This window comes from Zosterops lateralis (genome assembly GCF_965231275.1).
Source record: "Zosterops lateralis genome assembly, chromosome: 16".
Lineage (NCBI taxonomy): Eukaryota > Metazoa > Chordata > Aves > Passeriformes > Zosteropidae > Zosterops > Zosterops lateralis.
In genome coordinates this window covers 4205434-4217192 of record NC_139776.1, presented here as the reverse complement: position 1 = coordinate 4217192, position 11759 = coordinate 4205434, and positions in this window count along the sequence as shown.

The following is an 11759-nucleotide window of genomic DNA, read 5'->3' as shown; positions in this document are numbered from 1 at the left end:
AGAGAAGCAGTAGCAAGTTAGAATAACTCCCTTTAAAGCTTAGGAATAAATAAATTTAACATAAATAAATCCCTAGGCCAGAAATACATCTGTGAAACCTGAGCTCATTCTTTCTTTCCCTTGTTCGAAGTAAAATTAAGCAAATGGTTGAATGCCTTTCTAAATCAGGGGAGAAGATTGAAGCCTGATCCATTTAAGCTACTTCCTTAAGCTGGGGTAGAAGTGGAACACAGCTTTTTTTTCAAACTGATAACTCTATTAGAAAAGAGAACAAGAGCTTTTTCTACCTTCTTTTTCCTTCTTAATTCACTGTAGACATTTCCACACAATATATTTTTAGCATAGGTGTATGTATAGAAGTGAATGTTTATATCCGTTTTATCCTGCTCAGTAAGAACAAGCTTTTATTCCTAACAGTGAATTATTCTTGAGGGAACCTGGCATCTTCCAGGAAACCGGACTGGCAAAAGTAATAAGTAGTAATAAAACAGAAGGAATCTTTGTAATCTCAAGATTAATGGATAAAATGTTTATGCTGAGGGGTCTCTTCATCAGCAAACTGCTGTTTGCACCTATTTGCATTTTAATGGTTACCCTAGTTCTGAAGTTAAAATTACAGACTTTTCCCAGCTGCTCTTTAAATGCTACATTATAATTTTGAGGAAGCATCATACGTAATTATATTTAATAGACACAGAATTGATTGAAACACTTAACAAAAACAAAAAGCCCAGACCTGATTTTGTAAACATGTTATTGTACAGTAACCCCCGATGATTTTGTTCTTAAATCTCCTAATTAATTTTTAATTAAAAAGCTCAAAGATGCTATTATACTTCTTGTTGTAAATGGCAGCCTTATGTAAGCATAAACGACTTAGCTGCTCAGACAAATATCTCCCATTAAAATCCGTGTTAATGAGAACTCCTGAACACAGTATTTCAGAGATTTAAGCAGTGGCAGCACTAAAATAGTCTAAATATCACATAGGAGGTTGTTGTTTTTCATTCCTCCTTTCTATTTTTGTTTTGTGCAGAACACTGTAGGTTTGCAGTGAGAAGCTCTCCAAATTTCCACTCAGGTGCATCAATCTCCTCCGTTGCTATTACCAGACTGTTCATACCATTTCCTAATTAATTATAGGGATGGTCCAACTCACCTCTACTTATCTGAGAGCCAATGGGCCCAAATCACCAAACTTTGGTGCAGATTTGGTGCAATTAATAGGTGAGCATTTCTCTTGTTAATGAAAAAGTGATTTAATGAGGAAAAACAACCATGAGCCAGATTTCCAGCCTTACACAGAAAAGCCATCCAGCTCTCCATGGTTTTTAGTCCATCTTTTGGGTAGAAGCAGCCAGAGGATCTGAGGCAGTAGCTGAACACAGCGTGTTGCTGTGGGGATGGGCTGATGTCACAAATCGAGGATTATTAATAGCAGAAAAACAGCAAGTGCTCCTTTCAGAGAAGCATCTTTAATAGCAGGGGAAAAACACTTGAGACAAAATCTCATTTGCTATGTTTTTCTTACATTTTTAACCAAGAAGGGATGGGAGGTGGAAATGCAGTGATTTCTATGGTTTAATTATCTGTCTTCTCTCTGGTTATTAACGCTGCAAGGAGAGGCAGCAGAATTTAGAAGGCTGGAAGTCGTAAGCTCAGTTTTGCAAAGCTGCAGTTTTCATTTTCAAGGATGCAAAGTTTTGGGGTTAGGATGAGGGATTAAAAATAGTGATGTTTCTTTTTAAAACAAATTTACAGTAGTTCCCCTCTTGTAACTTTATCAAGTTCTTGATATTTTAGAAATGGAAGCTGGTAGAAAAATCACTCAGCCTATTTAGAACTGTGGTTTTTTAACCATACCAGGAATAAATGACAATACATAGCTTCAAACCAAGGTTTGCCTTGAAGAGAGGTTGACTATGAGAGTATATAGCTCATCACACCCCAAAGTAAAATTTGTCCTCTCTTTTTTCAGAAGTTGCTGCAACAAGTGCAAGAAAAGTGGTAGCAACAGTGTGCTGGAGCTTGACAATATTTGATATATCCATAAAATAAAATCCAGTTACATAAGACAATTGAAATTTTATCACTTCTTATTTTATCCTGAACTTCTACAGTTCTGGAGATTTGTAATTCCCTTCCTTCACAGACCACAGAGAAAACTTTTTCTGTCGGCAGAGAGGTGGGACAGGAGTCTCACAGATGCCAAACGTGGTGAAATCCCTGTTTCCCTTAACACTTCAGTATTATTTAAATGCAGTTTCTCATGGTTCTGCTCTTTCCAGACCACAGACAGCTCTGAGGAAATCAAGGGGGGATCTGGATGGTGTGTTTGGTTTTAGCTGTTTCTGGAGATTTTCTCCTATTTCTCCCAAAAGACAAACTTCTGTCATTTTTCCAGAAAACTCTTGAATCCCACAGCAAGCCACTCCAAGGGCTGCTGTACCATTGTGTTTTAGATGGTTGAAGATGAAACTTGTGCACCACTGTTGTTGTTTGCAGAAGGGATATTGAAATGCCTAAAGAAAAGCTCTTGTACCTTTTGCTGACCTGAGAAAGTTCATCCCATCTTCCCATCAGAGAAGCCAGAAGATGTTGGTGAAAATCACAGCACAGGAGCAGCCAAAATACTTGGATTGTTGTGTATTCACTTGAGAATCTCTTCTTCACCAGGGCTTAGAGTCTCCCACAAGAACACCAGCTGTGCATCTTGTCCACCCAGCTGATAGCACTTCAAATCTGCTTAGCTTCAGAAATTACTTGCCTGTGTAATCTAATTTTACCCAATGTTCTGTTTAGAAATAAGTCCATTTACCACTCACAGATTGTTAGTTTCCTGATTTAATAGTGAAATGTTGAAGAAAAAGCAGTGTTTCTCCCTCATAACTCATGCTTTCATCCCACTTGTTCATACTCCAGTAATTGAAATTACAGTTTTATAATTGCGCAGACATTGATGATTTTGCAAATGGAGGATTATTAATAGCATAAAAACAAGAAGGACCTCTTCTCAAAATGTTATTCCAGCAAAAAAGAACTAGAAAAATACGCTTGATTATTTCTTCGCTTTTTTTGTGCATTCTTCACATTTTAATTTGGCAGAAAAAGTAGATAAGATTTTCTTTCATCAGCATGAATATTAGTGAATCATAGCAGAAAAGAAACTTATGAAACGTATTACAAGTCATAAACTTAGAGGTTTTTTTAAAATTCCATGGACTTTAGGTTTAAAAAAAAGAACTTTAGCAAAAAGAAGTAGAAACTGGAACCAAAACTTCATTGGTTTTTCAATATAAATTGCTGGGGGGGAGGTTGTACATTTAAGTGTATCTGCATTAAGGTGCCTTTCCTATTCCTTTGCCAAACCTGACATTCCATACTTTGCAGCAGACAGGATCAGTTTTGGGATCTTTTGGTTTTTTAGCAACTTATAGGTGTTGCAAACTATAACTTCACACATTATAGTATTTCAAACTGTTGAAATACTCTGTATTTCCTAAGTATTTCAATATATACTTTCAAATGAAGAGCTGGTTGGGAAAGAATTTTGCATCTTACTTTTTTGGGGGAGTCTGGGGAGTTTTGGAGTTCGCAGTTCTCAGTGGTGCTGCCTGATGAGGGTCCCAGGCAAGGGTCCTCCCTCTCTGTAGGGAAGAGGTGGAATCACCAAGGCTGGAAGTGTTCAAAAATTAGTCGAGGCAATATTCCATTATCTGGTTTGGTGGCTGTGGTTGTCCTCAGTCAAAGGTTGGGCTTGATGATCTCAGAGGTCTTTTCCAACATTTATGACTCTGTGATCTGCAGCACAGATGATCTTGTGCTTCCATTCCCTCCCCACTCCCTGCCAGGGGTTAATCCCATATCCCTGTCCACAGAGGGGTTCAGAGGAGATCCTTTGTGAGAGCACAATGCCTGCAACACCAGTCAGGAGAGGGGAAATAAGGAACAATGAAAGAGACAGGGACAGTGAGATCACCAGGGTGCAGCTCCAGCAGAAACTCTGGAAGTATTTCTGACACCTTACACTGTGAATTAGTGCAGGATACTCCCCTGAGGATACAGGAATGACATGGGTGCCATCTGGGGCTCAGCAAGTTCTGAGCTTGCTGACTCAATTGAGAGAATACCAGGGAAATTACCACTTTTCATACTTGCCACATTTCTTATAATCTTTTCCAGAATATTCATTTGGTTGGGTACCCGATACAGAGAGAAATGAAATCTTTGGCCTCGGTAATTCCATTCTTAGGAATGCAATTTTACTTTTCCATTGTGCTCAGGGTGGTTTTATCTTAGTTTTGTATGTGTATATTTAGCAAAAGCTTTAAAAAAAAACCAACCATGCTATGAGCATCTCATTGCTAAGCAACAATGTATTCTTCCCTCCCACGTACCTTCTTGCTGTTCTGTGAAAAATAAGGATAACAAATGTGTAAAAAGCAGGGTGCTTTCCTCCTCATGGAATAATGCAGCGAGAGGCTCAGCACTGAGCAGCTCTGGTCACTTATTTCTGAGACAAACTATTGCTGCCATCTGCTTCCTGACTAAAGCAGAAATGGTCTGCATCCTGCTGCTGCATTCCTGAAAATCCCTGCTGGGATTGTGGCACAAATTCTGCCACACAGAACGTTTTGGTGTTTTCTGTGGTGTTGGCCATGGGCAGGTTGGGATGTTTTGGGGTGACCTGATGGCACAGGGTCTGCAGGACAGGCAGTGTAGCCCAGGGCAGCGGCAGGAGGGAGGCTTGGGGCAGGTTCTTAGTGCATTGTTATAATGCTGTGTGTTGTTTAGGGCTCTCCTTGGGGAGTGCCACTGCAGGCTCTGTGGTTTTCATGTTGATCAGAAGACAGTAACGTTGTGGAGGGGGGAGAATCAGCTCTGTCAGCTAACTGCACTTCTGGAAATTGTTTGTCAAACCATCTGTTGTTTCAGTATCATCCTGGACTTAAAGCAGTTTCAAAACTCTACATTTCAACAGCCTAAAATGTGGGTTTTTTTGTTTGTTTTCTGTGGTGCTGCTCTATTGTCTCAGTGCTCTTGTGAGTGCCTTCAAAAGCCACCGGTGTATCCCATGAATTATAATTTCACTTTGTAATATCAGTGTTGTCTGAACAGCACAGAAACTGCTGCAGCAAGGTCACTTTGTAGAACTAAGTGCTGGCTAAGTGTTAAATATGATCATGCAGTTGTAGAACAGATTGAACTAGAAATGCTCTGTGGCTTACAGTTTGTGCCTGGACTCCTCTGTACATCAGCTCAGGGAAGCTGTGCAGTTCTGGTCAAGGGTCTCCCAGCAAACAGGAAACCCAAACAGCTCCTGCTTGGTGACTGTGTCTTTCAGAGTATTGGGGTGAAGATTGATCGAACACCTTACCAAGACTCCTATGTTAAGTGTAACTACTTGAATTTTCAGCAGAAGCAAGCTTTCTTAGTTCCCCCTTTATGACAAAGCCATGTAAAGGCTGGGATGTAATTAATTACATTACAAAGGCTGTGTAATTCATTAATCAGAGTGAATTCTGCTTACCTCTGTGAGAAAGCTGTGAAACGAGCTCAGTTGTAAACTCTAACAAAATATTGCACACCAAGCCTTGCAGTGGATGTCCTTATTCCTCCTTCAAGGAGGAAAACCTTTAGGCTGTTAATTAGTGTAGTGGAGGTTGGCTATCCCAGACCTCTGTTCCTTTTTAGATTAGTTTTATAACCTTAGTGTGCAGTTCAAACCATTGAAAAGACCTTGGTGCTCCCGAAGATGGCAGCAGAAATACTCTGCAGATAAAGAGAATTACCATTTCAACACCACCAAAATTACCACTGGAACATGTAATATGAAAGTTAATGCCAAACATGCACTGGTTTCAGATCAGATTGATAAATTACTGCATATGTGCGAAAATATTGCAATCCCCACACTGTTCTCATGTCCACCCTCTGTGGAGGGTGAGGAGCAGGCAGTGAAGGAGCAGAGAGTTGTAGCTCCACCTAAAGTGCCAGATAACAACTGAGCAGAGAGTGGAACTGGATTGAAGAACAAAATATACAAAATCCCCTTCCCCTGGAGCCAGGGAGAAGCAGCAGTGACAGTATTGATCTCCTGTTCAAATTTATTCCCCCGTTGTTTCTCCAGTGCAACAACACGATGCACTTTAATCAGAGCAAATAGTTAAAATTCTGTTTAACCTACAGCAAAGTTAAAAAAAAAAAAAAAAATCCACGTGCCAGTGAGGATACAGTCCATTTACCCCAAAGTCTTCTATCCACACTCTTCTCATTCATTTTTAATGATCATTTTATGTTTTCACCTTATTTCTTCTTCCTGTATTATTATATACACGAGGGGGAAGAATGAACAAAGTTAAATTGTTTCTTGGGTTTTGCTGAGCTGCCTGGTGGGTAGATAAAAATAGCAAGTGCCAGTGGCAAAGTCTCCTGAAAAGTGCTAGCACATTGTGAAAGTGCTAACACATTGTGCTATTGAATCAGCACTGAGAAATCAGATTTTCCTCACAACACTTTCTTTAAACTTAAGGTGACCTTTAGGAATGCATTTGCATCAATGTAGAGAACCTTATTACTTTGTGGTGTGGAAGACTAAGTCATCCTGAAAAGAGTTCAGCTCTGGGTCCTGGAAATTCCCTTCATTTTCTCCCAGGCTTGATAGGACATTATTGATTCTGGTACCAGAATAAAGCAGCCCCAAACACACAGTGCTGAGAGGTTTTGTCTTTGGGAAGATGTTATCATACAGTAATTTATAGCACAGTACTGCAGAAAGTTTCTATTTATTAAAGATTGCATTGTATCACTTCTGAAAACCATTTCTATAGACTGGATAATCCCAGCTGTTTCTCTGAAATTCCACAGAGCCTCAGGTTATCTACAACACAGACACTGATCCAGTTTTTAAGCAGGGTTTAGGGCAGCAGAGCTGCCTTGGATATGGCTGTGGTCTCTCACATTGATTATGTAGAAACATTTTGCCTTACGGGGTCAAATTCTTAAGCTCTTACTTGTGGATCAAATAAAGAGAGATTGAGAGCTGCTGTGCCACTTATTGATTTTGAAGTAAGCAAGAATTGCTCAGAACTTCTGACAGTCAGGCCTGAATTGATCAAAGTTCACATGGGTTGGAAGTTATGACTTGTTAAGTTACTTAAATTATTTTAACCCTAAATTATTTTACACATAACCCTAATCCAAAGCTCAGTGAACTCAATCAAAATATTATCCTATGCTTCTATAACTCGGACTGAAGGTTTATTTTGGCAGGTTAGACACAGAAAGGTCATAACCAGTAGAATTGGACAAATACTTAGAAACCTGGTGCTAAACATTGGAGTATTGAGTCAAACACAGTATCAAAGAATGAAATATTCACAGCAAGATAGAGGAGGCTCTAGACAGGCAGCGACTTTGAAAACAGTGAGGCTTAAGTAGCTGCTTAAATGTGGAATTTAAAGAAGCCAGAAACAAGCTGAAAAAGTGCATTTTCTAATGCATTGTAACTGGCTTGTCTGTGATCTCTGCAGACTGAGGGCAGCAGGAATATGATTTTCAAAAGGCCAAGAAAGGTTTTCAGCACAGCAGGGAATGGTTCAATCCCTGTTGTTACCCAAGGTCTCCACTGCAATGTACATGTGCTTACAGCATGCAGCAAGAGGCACAATAGCATCAAAGATTAGCATAGAAACAGCTACAGTGAGCTGGAATAAAATTTCCTCCAACTTTTATGAGACTCTCCACACAATATTCCATTACTCAGACTTTTTGTTAGTGTATTTTGGGTTAATACAGAGAGCAAAACTCTTCCTGAAAATTCACCGTGAGAGCAACAGTTACTGATACTATCTCAGTCTGATGTATTAGTTTAAATAACCAAATAATACTTACAGAAGTTTAAAGCAGATGGCACCAACATTTCATCTAATCTGTGGCTACGAGCCACTATATTTTTCATTCTTATTTAGAATGAAATAATACCATTACTGACTTGTAAGAAATACTGGTGTCAACAAATCATTATTTTTGTTTATCAAGGCATTCATTCCACACTGATCAGGCCTCTTGGTTGATCTTGATTATATTCTCTCTCTCTTTTTTTTTTTTTTTTTTTTTTGTTTTTTTTGTTTTTTTTTTGGTTTTTTTTGTTTTTTTTGTTTAATCTTAACATTAAAAAATTACTATAATGCAAATCTATTAGTAAGTATTTTTCAGTATCTATAATTTACTCAGGAAAAGGCAGAGATATTAAACAGATACTTAGCATCTATCATTGCAAAGTGAAAGGTTTATTATAAATAAGAGTGAAAAGGTTTATTGAAGACAGAGGAGGCATGAATTTTCTGATGATCAGAGCAGCTGATGAATAATTCATTACCCCTCCCTTTTCCAGGAGCCAAACTCCTGAGCAGTGGTCACTGTAATTGTGGACATCAGGTGTCACTTTATTAGGTTATTAATCTGATTATTCAGTGTCATTCCACATTCTATCACAGCAGATATCTGTGTGGCCCAGCTAAATGGGGAGTTTGAAGTGTAGGAACAGCACAACAGGGACAGAGGCCAAAACTCAGCACTCCAGGGGATCAGCTGCACCCAAGGGTGTGCACAGGCTGTCACTGCAGCCACCCCTGCAATGGCACCATAACACAGCAGAGGGATGGGAGAGCTGTCCCCACCCAGGTGCTCTGGCACATCCCATAGTAAAGGCCCTGAGTTCCAAGCGACAGAGCACTAAATCCAGCCCACACCCTCCGGAGAGGCTTTGGAGGAGCAATACAGAGCTGTGAGGTGCCAGCCTCGATAATTCCATGGGACATTTTCTAATTAGCTCACCCCTGAGAGGCTGACTTGCAAAGATGGTGGGAAACCAGCCAAAGAATAATGGAGTCTGCAGCACCACAAGTGTTGCTTGCCTGACCTTTCATGGATTTTATGCTCCTGAAGAAGTGCAGCCTGCCAGTTAAAGAAGGATGCCTTTGCCTGCTCCCCTGGGTTGATCAGGAGCTGCTGCTCCAGACACAGCAGCTGAGCAGGGAGGTTGTGCAAGTAGATGCTTTTAAAGAAGAGGGATAAGATAAAACAAAGCCCTGGTTCATGATCTAGCAGAGAAGGCAGAGAAGAGCTCAGGGTGTTATTTGGCTCTGTTCTCTCACAATCAAAACCAAGCCATCATCAATTAGCACAGATTTGCAATGAGTGACAGGACTCTGCAGTGAGCACACATAAGCAAAACATAACTGAGGAACTGGGTTTAGCTTATGTAAGTGTACATAATCAACAGGAATTGGAATGGCATTGCCACAGATGTATTTACCTCTAACCTAGCACAGGCCAGATATCACATGTAAATCCTAGAACATGGTAAGCTGCAGGTAGGAGTTTCAACCTCAACTCATATTTTAGTGGGTTTTTAAAGTTATTATTTCTTTTGAACACTAAAGAAATAACACACCTTATGTAGAAAGCTTTCAGATTTGAGTGAGAAAATAAAGACTTGGAAAATTGCAAAAGTTGTGAGAAAAGTTTATTCATGCTAAGTTTATTGTCATGGGGGAAAGGAGACTTTATTAAAGATTTAAATTTAATAAAGTAATAACTCAAGGAAGAAATAAAAATTTTGATAAAGATGATCCAAAAGAGCCTAACAATAAGAGGACTTAATCTGAAGGCTTACAAAATCAGGAGTCAAATACAAACTCTGCAGAGCTGCTTCATGTAGCAAGTAATGAGCCTGCACCCCTGTGTAACAATGTGAGAGAATATAGTCAAAGAAGCTGAAAGAATTAGATGAGATTCTTGACACCAGGGATTAAGGGTTGTGGCATAAAAATAAGGAAAGGATCTGAATCAGTGAACACGTGTTGTATCTTGAGCCGATGACTTTCTGTTCTTAAGATTTTATTTGGTTTTTAGTACTCCCCTTCTTGGAGGCACAACACAACTGTGGTTTGTGGCTGCTTCTTTTGCTGTCAGTCAGTCCATTTCCCTGATTGTCTGGGGCTGAGTTCACAATTCTGCACCATGAGATTTTCTCTACTCTTTCAAAGTTACCATTTGGGGAGCTGTCTCTCAGCCTGAGCACACTGGATGACATTTTCATCGCGTCCAGATCCTGGAGGAGCGAGGCATCAGAGCTTCTTTTGCAAAGGAAGGTGCTGACAGCCAGAGATATCTAATTTAAATTTTTCCACACCGAAAAATGGTTATTGTGCTACATATTGATGGAGCAGCCCAGGTCCCACTGACTGTCCATTTCCCTCCTTGAATTTTCACTTCACTCTTTACATTTACCTTGGGAGAGCTCAAGTGGCGAGGCTGAGCCGGCGTCGTTTTCTCCGCGTGCGCCTGGGAAAGTTTACAGAAAATGCTTGACCTTGAGATAGGAACGTGTAAAGGGAGTGGATGAACATGATTCACTTTGATTTAGATTACAGTAAAAATTTCAAAGCCTCCCTGACCCTTTTGATTCCTTCTAGTGGCTCTCCCAGCTGGGAAGAGCTGGTCTGCAGGAGCCACCTGAGACGCGCTCGCTGCTCCATCAAACCACCCCGCAGGCGTGGCAAAGCACGGCTGGAGCAGCCTGAACCAGGCACAGCCCTTCCTGTGCTGAGCGAGGGTGGGAGTTAATTAAAGCCAGTCTCTCAATGGGCATCCTTTCAGTGCATTTCTGCTGTCTGTGGGGATGGTGATGGATGATGAACGTAAATCGGGCTGGTTTTACTGCAAGTCATTATTATTCCAGTCCTGGCTGCATCCCCACTGATCTGCTCAGCAAAGACCACTCTCCAGTGATGTCACTGCATATTTCTCTCTGCACTCAGTCAAGAGTGGTAAAGACTATGATCATTGCAATTACTGCTCTGGTTAGCCCACTCTGCAGCTTGGGGTAGTAAAATATAGATGCTTCTTTCACCTCCTGGCAAATCCTCATTGCCAGGCTGCCAGGAGCAAGGAAGCAATATTTATAGTTGTCTTTAGGGAGCTCTATCCCATCGTGCAGTTAATTATGATAAACTGTTTTATTTGTAAGAGCTTAAAACTGCTTTGTACCGTGGCAATGCACAGCTATAAAGGAGCTGCTTAATGAGGATGGTCAGACCAGTAAATGTCTCCTGTAATTTGACAGGAAAAACAGCAAGATGTGCCTGCCCTGAAGAATAAAGGTGTGTTTGTAGCATGCTCTGATAATGCAGCTGTGTAATGACAAGTGAAGATGAAGGCAGAGCTTTCAGTGTTTCAGCACAGGCTCAGGTTTTCTCAACACTGTAGGAAAAATTGGATTTTGAGTCCCCAGAGGAAGCAGGGCCCCATCATGGGTGTCCCATGGGAGAATGTAATATGGAGCACTCACCTGACAGGAGCAACAGGGAGAGGGGAGCCCCAGGGAAAGTTCTTTTGTTTGCTTGTATGGAAATGGGAAGATTTCTGGTGAACTGGCTCCCAGTGCAGGTGGTTTCCCCACAGTCCATATGGACAATATCCCAATCCATTTGGGATTGCCTGGCTTTATAGGGGTCCAACAGGTAAAACAGGCAGCAGCATCCCAGGAATTCTGCTGCCTCCCAACATCCAGGTCTTGCCCTAAGCCTGGGGATGGCCCTCCAGCTGTGTTAGGCTGGGTGTGCACAGCCCAAGCTGAACTCCCATCTCCATTTCACCACAGACCCTCTGGGCTGGTGTAGAGCCCCTGGGGCTCACTGCAGGACCAGACACCGGCATGGACTCAGGGCAGGGTGATCCAGGTGTCCAGGACT